The following is a 17,567-nucleotide window of genomic DNA, read 5'->3' as shown; positions in this document are numbered from 1 at the left end:
CAATGAACTTCTGATCTCTTATGTTTAGTTCCTTTGTGTGTATTATTTAATTTAATAATGTCCTGTTTAGTACTTGCAACTCAGTCCATCTAGTCTGCCTTCTTTTCACAACCTGATCTGTTTATGTGTGTGTGTGTGTGTCTGTGTATGTGCACGTATGTGTGCTACTATTATTATTTCACAGAAAGATCCTTTGGAAGTGCTACTGTGACAAATCCATTGCACAGCACATTAATAATCAGCATGGTGCTGAATGCTGACTGTGAGCTGAAAGTCCAGGTAAACATAGTGCCCAACATCAATGGGACACATTTTTTTTAAAAAAACTTGGGGAGGAATCCCTACTTGAGCTGAACAAAGAAGAAAAGTTCAGATGAAATAGAAAAGCTTCTATGCAACTGACTGTATTTATCCACCTGACCTTTTTTTTAAACCAAAGGCAATTGAAATGTGTGTGTGTGTGTGTGTATCTGCATTGTTTAGGTAGCCATTATTCTTTCTGGCTTGTAACACAAATTGGTTTCATTCTAAAATATCCAGTCCCTTTGTTCAATACCTAATGAAAAGCAATGCCATCATTTAAAGAATCAACATTCACTCTGAAGTAAGAGATAACGATGTTTACACGTTGAATTCTAAGCTCTTACTATTACTGAAAGCATTTTTTAAAGGTATGTCTTTTTTTCTTTTACGGAAAATAGATTGGACTGGGTAAAAGGTTTCCCAAAGGTATTAGTCTTGCTTGTGTTGTTCATATCTTCTTCAGCCTTCCTTTGGAGAAAATTTAGAAAGACTTTTTCTTGCCAAGATGTCTTTGCAACTAGGTATAACAGCAATTATTTCTTGAATAAATGGTCCCATTGTCCTCTGTCCTTTCCATTTGGTTTTCTATTTGGGTTCTACAGAATGGCAAAATATAGTAAAATAAAGCTGCAGTGTTCTTTTTTTAAAATATATATATCAGAAACAAATGTTTCCACATTACCATAAGAAATTCTAGAATACTTATGATGATTACCAGCTTCTCTTAGATATTCAGCATGGAATGGGAAGAGACTAATACTTTGACCAATCTCATATGTGCCCCGGGGAAGGAGAGAAAACCTACTTGGCATCAGAGAGTAGTAACAGCATGTGAAATATATCACAAAATAGTAACAAATACGGCAGAAAAAGTAGGGTAGGAGAGGCACAAGTTAAATAGCCTATAATATCACACACATATTTTATAAATTATCATTTTCAGCAGATGCAAACTGTTTAAATTTGTTCTACAGTGTTGGATTGACTGAGAAATAAAGAAACATTTCAGAATATTAGGTTCTTTAAGCAACAACTTTATTACATCATTACTCCCAGTGATATGAATCATTGTAAATTTTCTTGCTCTAAGAGGCCTTTTTTTTATAAAAAAAATACAATATGTGGCAAAAGACATGCAAACTGAACCATTGGGACTGTTCATCTTAAGACAGCATTTGATTTCTCATAGTGGTCAACCATATACTTCTATAGATCGAAGTTGATGGACATACCTCTATGTCATTTCACCAAGTAGAGGGTTGAATGAATAGTTTTATTTCTCTGAATTTATATATTTGCACTTTCATATCTCATTACTGTGTGTTAGAATCATTAATTCTGTACCTTGTTTTGTCTATTTTTAAAATGGTCCTTAGTTTCCAAAATAAAAGAATGTTGTCAAGACAATGTTGTACTTTAGACAAAGTCACCAAAATCTTCTGAATCTCCCAGTAGATTTTGCAAATGTCTTATGTGCAAGATGAAATCTAGTTACACTTAGTATATAGTGAATATGTGTGTGTGTGTATGTGTGTGTATGTGTGTATATATGTATGTGTATATATATTGGATTCACTAAAGTAAAATTCAGTAGAGTAAAATTCCAATACTAGTCCTCAATAGAATCCGTAGCAGAATTTCTACACTAAGATCTGAGACGAAGGACATCAGAGCGATTGGAGACTTAAGAATGTGGGTGTAGATGGGTATGGATCAAAGTCCTTTCTTTATCCTCTCCTTTAGCCAGTTTAGTCAGTTTTCTGTATACATCATACTCCAGCCAGACCAGAGGGATTTTAAATTTCAAAATCAAAGACCTGTATCTTCTTTGTCAGACTGCTTTAACAGTTCAGCCAGTAGCTCCAAACTGATGGAGCTGAAATTCTGTTGGAGTAGGTTGGTGTCTGTATTCTTCATATCTTATTATTGCTACTTTTCTTCACATATTAGAATGCTCCAAAAGTAAGTTTCTGCCACAGAGCTTTCTTTCCCTCTTCCTTCCTTCCTTCCTTCCTTCCTTCCTTCCTTCCTTCCTTCCTTCCTTCCTTCCTTCCTTCCTTCCTTCCTTCCTTCCTTCCCACTGATCTCAACCATAAGGTGACTCTGGGGACTTTGTTAAATTCTCAACAAAGCAAGTATAATTAAACTCCTAAACCTACATTAATGTTCTGGGTGATGGAACTAGAAATAAAAGGTTTTAGTTGTAATTTATCCTCTTGGTTTTGTCATTATATTTGATTGTATTTGTGATTATATTTGTACTGGTGCAATTTTGAATTAATGGGTAAACTATTCTAATAATCATTGTAGTAACATAGTCTCTGAAATCATAAATAATATATACAATGCAATTTATCCATGTACTCATGTTTTGAATATCAATGCTTTGCCTCCAGAAAAAGTTGCCATACATCAAGTATTTTCCCATGAGTGTAAATATTACTTCTTCTTTAAACCTTTATTGATTTTTCACTGGGTCCCTAAAATGATCTATTCTTTGTTTGCTTCTTATGGACTTACTGAGAGTCAGCTATAGAATGGTGTTTATTACAAAACAAATAAATTGGAAAATTGTCTTCCATATGGAAAACAACAACCAACCTAACAATTAATTCTCAAGTATCAAATTCTTTCCTTGCCATTGGATGTCTGAAACTGTAATGGTAACTTGTTCCTGTTCTGGAAGATTGTCCTGGTCTACTTTCATATCCACGTTGGACTCACATTATGTGTTGTCATCTTTTTCTTTCATATATTCTTCCATTACTGTTCAGTTTCTGCTGTTGATGGTTCTGCTGTTACTGTACTGTTGCACTGCAGTTGGGGTTGCACTTTGGATAGCTCTTTGGAGAACAAAGCATTTAATTTCTTGACCTCTGCTTCTGTAGTATATCTTAGTACTGTAAGTCTTTATTTAGCAGTCTCTGGAGCTTTAGATGGAGTTATATTTTTCTAGTAGCTGAGTCTTATCCTAATCTTCATAACTTTCTGAAATTCTACCAGATGACTTACCAAACGCCTAGTTGCCTTGATCTTAGCCCATAGCCCATGGCATAGGACCTAGGTATCTGCAGGATCGCATCCTACCACACACGTCCCTGCGACCTATCCGCTCACACAGAGAGGGGCTCCTCCTGGTGCCGTCTACTAGGCAATGCCAGCGGGCGACACCTAGGAGTAGATCCTTCTCTGTGATGGGCCCAACCCTCTGGAATGACCTCCCCCCAGACATTCGAACTACCACCGACCTCCGTTCCTTCCGGCAAAAGTTAAAGACTCACCTATTTCAATCAGCTGGCCTGGCACTTTCTTAGTTTTACCTCCCGGGGATTTATTCATTTTAATTGGGTTTGGGGTTTTAATAAGCTTTTAATGTACTATATTTATTATTCTATATACAGTCTTGCAACCTCCTCCACCTACGTATTTAATTATTTAACTGTTTTATGTATGTATTTTATAACGCATTTTAGTGACTGTACACCGCCCCGAGTCCCTTTTGGGAGAAGGGGCGGTCTATAAATACGAATAATAAATAAAATAAATAAATAAATAAGCTTGGTTTTCTAGAAGGCATACATATTGCTGTTCTTCTTGACCGTGTAGATCAGTGTTTCTCAAACTTGGCGACTTTAAGTCCTGTGGACTTCAACTCCCAGAATCCCCCACAGGACTTAAAGTCGCCAAGTTTGAGAAACACTGGTGTAGATGAACATATCCAGCCTTGGTAAAAAGTCTTGAGATTTGGCTGTAGCTAGTTAATCTATGATAATATGCCTCATATCAGCAGCTATTCTCTGTAATGGAGCAGTTGGCATGACATTTCAATTTCCAGTGTATTGGCTGCACATTCCATGTTGGAATTCAATATTATGCAGACACAAGCAATGGAACAAAATCAGAATAATGTCTTAGACTTTAAAAGAGCTGATTTCAACAAACTTAGAGAGAGCTTGGGAAGGATTTCATGGATGAAAAACTTAAAGGAGAAATTCAAAGATGTTTGGGAAACTCTGAAACAGGTGATTATAAAAGCCCAGTGAAGCACAAAACCACTGTAAAAGAAAAAAATTAAAAATCCAAGAAAAAACCAGCAGAACTCTCTGATAAACTGAAAGACCAAAAGGACAAGTATTTTAAAAAATGAAATGAGGGACATATAACTAAAGCAGAATACCAGCATATAGCCTGAATCTGCAAAGATAAAATCAGAAAAGTTAAGGCTCAGAATGAAATAAGACTTGCAACAAACATCAAAAACAATAAAAACATATTTTGAAATGCAATAAACAAGAAAAAAGCAAAGGAAACAATTAACACACTAATGTGAAAAGATGACAAGGAAATGATAGGTAGTAGAGAGAAACAGACCTGCTTAATTCATTCTTTACATCTGCCTACACACAAAAAGAAAAAGTAGTCCAATCTACTAAAAACAGAGTTGTAAAAGACAGACTAGGAATACAAGTCAAAATGGGCAAGAAAATGGTAAGAAAACACCTGTCTACCCTAAAGGAGTTCAAATCACAGGACCAGATGGATTGCATCCCCAAGTTCTGAAAGAGCTGACATATGTGATCACATCTTCCAAAGATCCTATAGCACTAGTGAATTATCAGAGGATTTGAAAAGAGCTGACATGGTTCCTATCCTCAAAAAAGGGGGGAAATGGATCCAGGAAACTACAGACCAATCAGCCTGACATCAATACCTGGGAAGATTCTAGAAAAGATAATGAAGCAGCAGATCTATGAACACCTAGGAGGATCAAGCAACCAGAAGTCAACATGGGTTTGTCAAAAACAGATCATGCCAAATAAATATCATTTTCTTCTTTGACAAAGTGACTAAATTAGTGGACCACCACCCAAATGTTGTGGACATCATATGCTTGTTTTTCAGAAAGCATTCAACAAAATAGACCACAATGTAATGTTTGGTAAGTTAGAAACATGTGGGATAGACATCATCACCACCAGATGGATTTGTAACTGGCTGACAAACCACAGTCATATTATAGTCCTTCCCTCCCACATGGAGGGAAGTAAGCAGCGGGGTACACCAAGATTTTGTCTTAGGTCCAATATCTTCAATAACAAATTAGATGGCAGGCTAGAAGGGCAACTCATCAAATTTGTAGATGACATCAAGCTGGCAGAAATTTTGAATACCCCAGAAGACAGGATCAAGATCCAGGAGGGCTCTATAGACTTGAACACTGGGCCCTATCTAATAAAATGAAATTCAGTGGTGAGGAAAGCAAAACTTTACATGTAAGCAAGAAAAACCAAATGTTCAGTTATAGAATCAGTAGAATCTGGCTCAATAACAGCAACTGTGAGAAAGATCTAGGAGTACTAGTAGAAAACTACTTAAATATGCTGCACCTACCAAAAAAACCAAAGCAATCTTTGGCTGAAATAACAGAGGGATAGAATCAAGATCATGTGAAGTGTTAGCACCACTTTATGTAATGCCTTGGTAAGACCACACTTGGAATACTGCATTCAGTTTTGGTTACCACAATATATATATTAAAAAAAAACATGTTGATACTCTGTAAAGTGTGACAAGAAGAGAACAAAGATAATTAGGGAACTGGATAATAAAATATGTGAAGAATTATTAAGGAATTGGGTATGCCTACTCTAGTCTATGTCTATGGTGAAAAAACAGCAGGGTTAAAATAGTTGCAGGGATTGTATAAACAAGAAGGGGTCAACCTATTTATCAAAGCATGAGAAGGCTGGACAAAAAGCAATGGATGGAAACTAATCAAAGAGAGAGCCAACCTATAACTAAAGAGAAATTTCCTGACAATGAGAACAATTGACCAGTTTGGGAGAACCGGTAGTAGACATTGGGTCTGGGTCACCGAACCAATAGGGACTGCTGGCTGGCCACATCCCCAAACTGGTCCCCAGTCGTTGCTTGTTTGCCCTGCTCTGTTCAGTCTCTGCTTTCCACTATCCCAGCCTGCCTCCCATGCTCCCTTTCCTCCAGTCCACAGTCCTGCCATTCTTGCCTGCCTTCCACGCAGCCTTGCCATGCTTGCCTGCCTTCCATGCTTGCCTGCCTTCAGGTTAGCCAATTGTGCAGAAGGGAGCTACCATGGCAGGGCTGCCTTCCACACAGCCCTGCTATGCTTGACCACCTTCCATGCTTGCCTGCCTTCCATGCTTGCCTGCCTTCCATGCTTACCTGCTTTCCATGCTTGCCTGCCTTTGTGATCGGCTGGCACAGGGAAGGAAGCTACCAGCCTACTCCCTTCCCCGCTGTCCTGCCATGCTTGCCTGCCTTCCATGCTTGCCTGCCTTCAGGTTAGCCAATTGTGCAGAAGGGAGCTACCATGGCAGGGCTGCCTTCCACACAGCCCTGCTATGCTTGACCACCTTCCATGCTTGCCTGCCTTCCATGCTTGCCTGCCTTCCATGCTTACCTGCTTTCCATGCTTGCCTGCCTTTGTGATTGGCTGGCACAGGGAAGGAAGCTACCAGCCTACTCCCTTCCCCGCTGTCCTGCAATGCTTGCCTGCCTTCCATGCAGCCTTCCTGGTGTTCCTGTGGCCAGCTTGCAAAGGCAGGCAAGCAGAAGGCCACGTGGAAGGTAGGCAAGCATGTTGCGGCCGTCTGGCAGGGGGAGGGAGGGAGGTAGCAGTCTACTTCCTTCCCCACAGCCCTGCCATGCTTGCCTGCCTTCCATGCAGCCTTTCTGGCAGTCCCCCATATCCGCTTGTCTTCAGAGATTGGTGTCCAGCCTGCCCCAGTCAGTGAGTAGCCGGGTTGCCCTTGGTGGAGATGCAGTCACTGCTTTGGGACTGAGAGGGGTGGTGGCAGTGGTCCAGCAGGGCAGGCAGTGTGCATGTGCAGCAGCCTCGGGACATCCATCTGGCGCCTGCCCTCCCAGAGTATCGATGCCACTGCCACCATCCCTCTCATCCCCAGACCAGCAGCTGCATCTCCACCAAGGGCCACCTACCTACCACTGGCTAGGCCAGGCTGGACGCTGACCTCAGAAGGCAAGCATGCATGGGGGACCACCAGGAAGGTCGAATGGAAGTCAGGCAAGCAGGTCAATGTGCTAGTTCCCTTCCCCATGGCCAGCCGGCCTCAACATGCTTGCCTGCCTTCCAGATGGCCTTCCGCTTGCCTGCCTTTGCTAGTTGGCCAACAGCGGCAGCGGCAAAGAGGACAGAGCTTGCCTGGACTCTTAGCCATCCTGGAACTGTGCTGTGTCAGGTAGTTCTCCTGCACAAACGTGCCCAACAGCAGCAGCGGTGACAGCAGCAGCAGCAGCAGCAGAGCACAGAGAGAGAGAGAAAGAGAGAGAGAGAGAGAGAGAGAGAGAGAGAGAGAGAGAGAGAGAGAGAGAGAGAGAGAGAGAGAGAGAGAGAGAGAGAGAGAGAGAGAGAGAGAGAGAGAGAGAGAACTTATGACCACAATTGAGGCTAAAATTTTGGTTGCTAAGTAAGAGCATTGTTAAGTGATTTTCACCACATTTTACAAGTTGGCCTCGCCCACCAGGTCACATAACCACCAAGCCATGCCCACCAAGCCATGCCAACAGAACCAGTAGGGAACATTTTTGCATTTCACCACTGCTTCCAACTCTGTTATTCTGTCCAATAGCCACTTATCATCAGATTACCCTAGTTCTCCAATATCTGACACAGACCTTGTTAATCTGAATTATGTCTGAGTTGGCATGATTCTCTTAGTTCATGTCAGTCTCAAATTCAAGAGAGGCAGGTGAAGTTAGAGGTCTTAGAGAAGGACCCTTACTAGTAAAGAAAATATTAGTCAGGATTCAAATCCTGGTCTTTCACATCAGAGCAACACTTTAACCAGACCTGTTTAGTTGTATATTTATATTTATATCAAAACAGGTAATGGTCTATCTTTCTTATTCCATTTGTTACTGACACTTAAAGAGTGTTCCTATTTTCCCATTATGGAAGCCTGGGAAATGATGAATATATTTTGAGAGTTCACTTCATAATTATACATAGGGTTGTGTAAAAAGAAATTTAATATTCTGAACTCAAAATAAGTGAAATTAAAATTTTCTCTATTTGTACGCATCTAATAATTAGAATGTGTATGCTTCAAAATGGTTTGGGAAATTTTTTTTTCAATCTTACGCAACCGCAACCTCTTCTAGCTCCTAAATGACTAGGTAAAATTTGCTGCTATTTTAAAAGTTGCATAAAATTGCACTATTTAATTATTTGATTAATAAAAACAGAGGTTTATTTTTCAGGCTTCTGCCAAAGACTGCTTGCTGGAGGACAGGCAGGAGGACATGCAATAGTAAGTGCTGAAGTGCTCCTAGTTTTGCAATTATGCTTAGTGTATTTGTTACAGTATATATAGTTTCACGTCACTGCTTTTCATTTTAGCCAATAGTAGCCAAGGCTAAACAGGAGCAACTTCATCCTTCCGGCAACCAATAAACCTGAACTGAACTTTTAAAATCCAGCCACTTCAGATACTTCAAGTCATATATGTACTTATCATTTAACAACTGCCTTATTTAGTGATGCAGTTGTGACAGTGATGAAAAAGTAACTTTGAAGCCAAAGTTCCCATTTGTGACCTCCGTAGGTCTGGAAAACAACGGAAAGCTAATAAAAGATCATAAGCACAGTCACAATTTCACTTTGTGACCAATTCATTTAACAATTGAATTACCCAGCCCAATTACGGCCATTAAATAAAGACTAACTGTATATAAGGAATGTCTTATACTTTCTAGGCCATTACTCATTAAAAAGGGCATTTTCCTGCCTAACCATGGATTAAACTTGCATTCTCTGACACCTCTCCTTCTTAGGCAGTTGCACTAATGGAGCATGCCTGAAAGTTAAGCTAGTTTCACTGTTGCAGAGTTTGCAGGAATAATTTTATGCTTTAACAAATTACTTTGCTGAAGAAGAGTTTTCTTCAAGAAGGGTAACAAATTGGACATTCAATGCAATAGATTCCTGCAACTGTACGTAATTAACATTAGCATGATTATTTGATTTTGGATAAGGAAGGAGCATAGTATTAATTTCTTAATTAATTGAAACAGAAACCCATTATGAATAAACATAAAACTTAATTCATACAATAGGAGTGAAATTATATCACTATTTCTATGACTTTAATCTTTTAAATGTTCATATCCTTTGTCCTGAATACTTACTATTCATCAAAGTGGAAGCGCTCTACTTGTTAGAATACTTGGTTTTGATATATTTTCTACAATAACTACAGCCAATGTATGTACATTGTCTTTACTCTGTATAAGAGTTTCCTGTTTCCTGTTGCAGTTAAGCAGAAAGGTCCATGTGAACTGTACACTCTTTGTTCTGTAGGGCTATATACACAATTTCTAACACTACCAGATATTCCAGAAACCACTAGAAGCTGCAAATTACAATTTTCTTATGGTATGAACATGCCATAAAGGTCTATTCCTGTCTTGGAAATCAATCATTATCAGTTATTTTAAACATAAATTCCAGTGGCATTTCTTAGACTATCACTAGATTTACCAACAACAACGTTTGAAGCAACTAAGAGATGTAAAAAAAAAGCCATATTCACAACACACTAAGGTTTTTAATATTTCTTTTAAGAAAAAACTAAAATGTATTCTCAAAAGAAGGGCCTTGGTGTTTTGTCCCTCTCTGATGGCATATTTGATGAAGATGGCATTAAAAGCACATTGTTACACCTAGGCAAAAGCCTGTGATTGGAATTGGAAGAGTTACATCTTCTGCAAAGGGATCAGACACTTATTTGACTTGAATGAGTCAAAAACTTCAAGACTTCAGACAACAGATCAATTTCGATGATTCTGTCAGCTGGCTGTGATGATAAAATCTTTTCATACTTTCCTTGTTAGCCTGAATTTTACAGATATGATCTCTGTTAGACTAAAATGATACATACTTTAAATAAAATGCTAATAGATTTTTTTTTAATTTGAAAGCAGAAATTACAAAGTTCTACTTTATAATTCTATTATACTCTTATTTTAAATTGTTTGTATAGGATTTTATTGGTCATATATGTTTAAACCTTGTGAGTTGATGTGGCCTATAGGCTAATCAGTATAATCTAATTCTATTACATTTTCCATATTAATACTAATTTTAACAGTAACATGAAACATAGGCTGTAAATATGGGCTAAATAACTTTGTCTTGGTACCTAAACCTGCTGGCCTTGAATAATAAAAACTAAGTTTCATCAATGGGAATGACATTTGCTCAGTTTCCAAATCATAATGCAGAATGCAATGTGATTATCCTTCAATTATTCTACTGGCACAAATCTAAAGATGCATCTCACTTAATTAAAAATCTAAAAAGTATGTATATATTAGGGAAGATGTGTACCAGCATGTTTATATTAGTATAATTTATATTCCTATTCAGCATGTGTACAACAGTACACATGTAACTAGAATATAATTGTTCATGAAATAGGAATGACTTTTTACATGTAGTACTTTAGAAAATGAAGAAATTTAATAACCTAATTTTAGTTTGGGAAAATAAAATAATTTAAATTCAACAGAATGGTTATTGACTCCAAGGGTCCCTTTAGCAAGGAATTTTTACTTAAAATAATTAAAACCAATGTGGTAATTATTGTAAAGCTCTGGGCAACACAATTTCTAAAAGAGTCATGGAAATTGGAATAAGTTCAAAAGAGAATGACAAATATAATGAAGTAAAAATTAAATCTACGAGGATTTTCATGTCCTAATATTAATTTTAATTAATATATTAATTATTATATTCATATTTTTCTCTAGGAACTCAAAATTCTTTACATGAAGATTTTTCTTCATTTTAAATTCACAGCAACCCTTAAAATAAGTTGGATTGCAAGAGACTGATAGGCCAAAGACACATAATACATTTCCATAGCAGAGAACAGACTTCAACTTAATCCAAATATATATATTTATCAGTACTAATACAACATTATATATATATATATATATATATATATATATATATATATATATATATATATATATATATATATATATATAATGTATCAATTTTCTAAACCCAATCTGAAAATAAAGGACTTCCAATCACAGATCATAGTATTTTAATGACTTAACTGCTTTTTAATGGATTCCCTGGAAAAGATAAGAGTACAAATGTAATAAATAATTGTAACATAAGCAGTATGTTACATGGCCACAGTCAGTGGATAAGCAACCTTCTAGCAACTTTGGAAGTTAATGAACTATATTGTCTTCATGAATATCATCCCAGGTTTTTTTGTATGCTATAAGGATAGTAATGGTTAAAATAATAACAGTAGCATAACAGTATACTTCTGTATAATGAATTATTGCATGAATATTAGTTGATTACAAGGGCATATTATTCTGCACCCATTATACCTGACTGTGTTTTTTTATGCTGTTGAACAAGGAGCAAAAAATAAATTTCACTTCTGCAGAAATACCAGAACGTAAGAGGAAGGCAGTTTGAATACTTTGGTAGCTAGCCTGAATATCATATCTTGCAGTATATTCTTAAAGACTTGAAATCACAAAGAACTTCCTTCAAGCACTGTAACCTGTTCACTCCACATAAAATTTCACACTTGACTGTGCTCTTATCTTGTTTATGCTGAGTAACTCAAATAAAAAATATATTAACTATGGTTTACTGTTACATCTATTCAAACAAACAAAAACCCCAGGACATTGTTTTAATATTATCTTCAAAATATGCGGGTTTTTTCACCTACAGATGGTACCTATCAAACCCTTGAAACCAGAGAGAGACATCAATACTAAAGAGTGGCTCACTCATGACCAAAGACCATCACATCAGGATTCATAAAATTATTAGAGCAAGGAAGTAAAACAATAGCATCTGTATACAGCAGTTCCAATCACTGCCTAAGGCGTAAAGTTGCAAAAGTGCAGAAAATAGAAAACAGTTCTTCCACATGTACAAATTTCCAAAGAATCCTTCTGTCCCTCTGGAAATAAAACCTACCTTTAATCTCTGTTGCAGCTATCCTGATCTAAAGACTCCAAACAAATGTGTAAAGTGAGACATTAGAGCACAGAGCAAAGGGGATGCTTCTGAAAGGCGCATTTTGCACTGCAATGGATGTTTGTGCACGGCAGTGAATGAATAGATTTAAAACCAAACAAAATCTACACAATTTCCCCAAAGCAATAGAACTCTGTTGGGAAAATTCCTTTATCAGTAGGAGACAGGGAGCATATTGAGAAATAAAGTGGGTCTACATAAAACAGGACCTGCAGGCTGTCTCTTATGGCCTTACCTTTGAAGAAGGAAACAGATGCAAGAAATGGGCATGGAATTATATGAATCGTTTTGAACCTTAGTCTCTGTTGAAGACATGGCTGAAAGGCAAAATAATATTAACTTAAATGAAGTTGTTACCCCAAAACAAACAAAAATCCTTAAACTATTTTCTTCTATCAGGTTTATCCTATTGCAAATTGGCAGGAAAGCTCCCTGCTGGGTTTTGGAGATAACATTCATTTAATTCCTCAGACATTTGTTTCATCCATTTGCAAAAGTATGACACTTTGGTACTGCAAATTTTAAGTTGCAGATAATTTCCATCCTGAAATTATTATTTTTTTAAAAAATACAATGGGTTATATAATACAAAATTGGCTCAGATATCCACTGCCTTGCTGATCATACTAGGACTTAAAGTATCAAACATAGCTTCAGTGAAATATGTACTAGCATAAAAGCAATATGGCACATTCTGCTTTATCAATGTATGCATTTTTCCTTCACCTGCAACCTGGGGGAAATGCTCAGAGTGATATAACTATATAAAACAGCAAAAGAACCTGGAATCATTTTAAGTTCCATTGCTAGTAGTCATTTTCTTATTGCCAAACTGGGTCTTGATTTTCAATTGTGCAGTGATTTTAAAACCCTGTTAAAACTGATAGTTGATTTCTAAAATGTATATATGCAACCTGCCTCAAAAATCAATATAAGAAAAAAAGTTCTGAATTCTAAACTAGGCTGGGTTTGCCATAGAACACGCAGATTAAATTACTTTATTTCGAGAGCATAATGTGCAGTAGGGGAATATAATGATAGACTAATGGATTAGAGGTGGTTAACTTTATATCTTTTCTTTTGTTGTTCCCAAAAATTATTGGAAACTAATTAGGTGGATAGCCAAAAGGGGGTGCTTAATATTTAGGCATCTTGCTAAGCTTGTGGTGGTGTTTTCACTCATTTACCATACCAACTGGCTTCCTGCTTAATATTGTGGCTGGAGCTGGTAGTCAAGAAAAGTGATCTTTTGTTTGCCAATAGATGTAATCTCTGGTATCCTAAAAGGACTGTTTATCTGAATGGCTGTCTTCTTTGGCCAGTTTCAACTTCTTTGTATGTCTTGCTGTTGAGCTGGTTTGGAGACTATACATCTGGGAATCTTTGTTTTGGGGAATCTCTCTCTCTCTCTCTCTCTCTCTCTCTCTCTCTCTCTCTCTCTCTCTCTCTCTCTCTCTCTCTGTGTGTGTGTGTGTGTGTGTGTGTGTAAAGGATTTCCATATCTTGAGGGAAGTTCTAATGTTTCTGACTGAGTTATTAATGTCTGCCAACTTCCTATCAGCTTCATCCAAATTGTCAAAATGGGCTGAAAGGTTCAAATGGTTCTTTGTTTTCTGACCTGGGGTTTTCTGGGGTGAGGCATTGTTGAGATTAAGCATGTGCTCTGGATAGAAGGTATCATGGAATCATTTACATTCTATCATTTTATATTCCATAAATACTAACCTCAGGAAATGAACATTTAGTGGAGGATCATTGACATGTTCTGATATTATCTTAAATTATTTAACAGAAACACACAACATATTAATTACAATCCTTTCTGTGTGCAAACATATTTTATGATAATACTTGTGCTCCCCATAAGAATAGTTTTTGATAACATCAATATCATATAATCCTGAGAAGGTGGGACTTGACGTCGTGATGTCATGCCATGCCATCTTGGGGCTCCAGAATTGCTGTCGATATCTCTATTGATGGATGGTCCTTTTTGGATCTAAACTATTCTGAAGGAATGGTGATAGAGAAGAGCATGTCCTGCTGATCTCAGCGATATCGCAAAGTCCCTGATCGATCCAGGAGGAAGCTCTTTTTGGCGGCTACAAGAGAAGCAGTCAAAATGGCTGCAGAAGGTTGGGACAGTCCCGTGAAATGGAAGCAGAACAGGAGAGACAGTGTGTCGAAATGGTGAGGAAAATCCTTGTTATTAGAGAAGAGAAAACCCAAAAGACTTAGTTAAAATAAAATTGAAGACAGAAGGAAGTAAGCGGCAAATTAACCCTGGTTTAAAACTATTGTGTTATCTTTTTCACTTTAATTTTGTTTGTTTTCTATGGATGGACATTTTACAAATGTCTCTTACTTTTAAACTGGACTGGTCTTTTTGTTTCCTTCTTCCTCTATACTTTTTCCATTTTTTGTATTTGTGGATTAAAAGTTTCTTTCCTTGCAAGGCTCAGTCGGATGGTAATCTTTAAACATTTTTTTCTTCTCTTCCAGAGGTCGGAGCTTAGAAAGACAGGCAAAAACAGAGGGAAAGGATGTAACACTGCCATCTAGAGGCTAGACAACATCTGATAATACAAAGCTATTGGCTTTGTTTACTGAAAGGGTCAGTGGCTATACAGGTGTTTCTTTGAAGGAAAGGGAAAGCTTTGACCTGAAAAACTTTGAACCTGAATTTGTTTGAAACCTAGAAAGAGCCTTGGATGTTTTAGTGGCAGTGTCTATAACCTGGAAAAATTACACAATATGAAGAAGAAAAGGGACTAACATTGCAAAGAATTATGCTAGAAATTCAAAAAATCTTAATAATCACCCAGAGAATTGAAGAGAGACTTGAAATTATAGATCAAAATACAGAAAGTATGGAGGGAAGAGTTGAGAATACTTATAAAACAATGATGAAATTTGAAGACAGAGTTCAAAAAACCACACAGACATATAAAAGTGATAAGAAAACACTGACAACAAATCGACAGTGGAGGAAAATGATACATGCGAAATACGGAAAGGAGAGATCAATGAACTGGAAGTCTATCTCAGATGTCAAACTATAAATGAAGAAAGGGGAGAAAATTTGGCAGAAACAATGAGAGTAATTTCGGCAGATGCACCAGTGATAACAAAAGTCAAGCTGATGAAAGGAACAGATAGAAGGTTTCGAATCTTTATAAGATATGCAATGAATAACAAGTTGTCAAGAGAAATCCACATAAGACTTATCAAGAAAACACTTAGAATACAGATTCTACAAATGGCAAGAGATATTGGACTGCACTATTTCTGGAAGGATACAGGATGATGAAATGAAATGTCACAATAAAATTTAGTTAAATGTAGTTAAATTTTGAGTACTATGTATAAGACAAAGTAATAATAGCTATAGCCAAATAAATGATTAATAATGATAATAAAGCATTTATATATACTAGATTGATAATTTGAAATTTTATACAAACTGTAATTGAGGATGATGGAGATGATGTTGAAAAACCTTTTTATAAAAATAAATAATTCTATATAGAATAAAATATAAAGATGTAATATTATTTCATGATTTCAGGATGATGTAATGAAATGCCATAATATAAATTTACTTCAAATTTAATATGTTTCATATAAAAAGGATGTAATAATATCTATGTTTAATGGATGTTTAACAATTATAACAATTTGTATACATGTATATTAGATTGATGATAATAATAATGTAAAAAACATGGAATTGAAAATTATTAGAGAATGTGCTAAAATAATAAAATGATTTAGAATAGGATATTAAAAATTGGATATATTGAAGATGACAAATGAATCATTATAATATAAATGGATACATATTTAGAATACTGTTGTGGCCCAGCAGGGGCCGTTACCGCTGCCACCAGACTCCGAGAGTGAGGGTCAGTGCCAGAGGAGATGGGGGACCCTGGACAGGGTTCAGACGCTGAGCAGGGATCCGAGAGTCTGGTCGGCCACCAGGAGGCGCCTGAGGCATGGAGCAGCGGTGAGAGCCAGAGGAGGGGGGCTCCCGATGTGATGCCTTGGAGCAGCGGGGAGGAGTCACGAGACAGTGAGTCAGAACTCAGCAGGGAGTTTCTGGACGCTTGTTACCGCCGCGCCCATAGACACAAGGAGCGTGGGCGTAATTACCGGCGGTAAGAGCTCTCAGCTGCTGTTTGGGAGGCTCCTTTCCAGGTTATAAAAAGGGTTGACTGTGCATACGCCCTTTGCAGCAGTCAACAGAAGACTTTTGCCAGAAGTTCTAGTCTGGAATTCTAGCAAGCTGGATAGCTGCTTTTGTGTTCTGTTCTTGTGAGTTTTGTCTTGGTGGCTTGCTGCCACGGAACCTTCTGTTTGTTTTGTGCAATAAACCTTGTTCCCTTGTACTGTTCCGGAGTGTATTCTGTGTGGGCAACGGAGGAAGGGGGGTCAGAACAGAATACCTTGTTTAAAATGGAGAAACAATAGTAATTCAAACAAATGAAGTATAATAATAATGTATACCAGTGATGGCGAACCTATGGCACGTGTGCCACAAGTGGCACGCGGAGCCATTTGTCAGGGCACGCGAGGCTGAGTTCACCTTTTTAAAAGCTATTTTTCACCTTCCCCAGGCTCCAGAGGCTTTATATTTATAGGAGCCTGGGGAGGGCGAAAAGAGCCTCCCCCGCCCCCCCGGAGGCTTCAGGGACCGTCCGGAGTCACTTCCGGTTTGCTCGGAGGGTGGTTTTAAGCGCTCCGAAGGCTTCAGGGAAGCCTCCGGATGGTTCCTGAAGCCTCTGGAGGGCCTCCGGGAGGGGCGGGGGAGGCTCTTTTCGCCCTCCCCAGGCTCCTATAAAGCCTCTGGAGCCTGGGGTGGGCGAAAAAAGCATGTAAAAATGGGAGGGGGTGCGCACGTTGTGTGCGCATGCGCACTGGGGGATCGCACGTTGCATTATGGGTGCGGCACGTCAACACATGATCCCCCCGCGCTCCCCCCACTTGTGGCACACGAGCCAGAAAAGGTTCGCCATCGCTGATGTATACAAAGATATTTGATTGACAATATGTGAATTTTGATAAAGCTCAAGTGATGACTATGGAAAGGATCAGAAAGACCTTGTAACCAATCGACACGCTGTATGCAGTTGAAGAGGTTTTTATGTTATATGTTTTGTGTGTTTGTGTTTGTTTGAAA

Source organism: Natrix helvetica (genome assembly GCF_964273705.1).
Source record: "Natrix helvetica genome assembly, chromosome: 7".
Taxonomy (NCBI): domain Eukaryota; kingdom Metazoa; phylum Chordata; class Lepidosauria; order Squamata; family Natricidae; genus Natrix; species Natrix helvetica.
Note: the sequence above shows the minus strand (reverse complement) of the source record.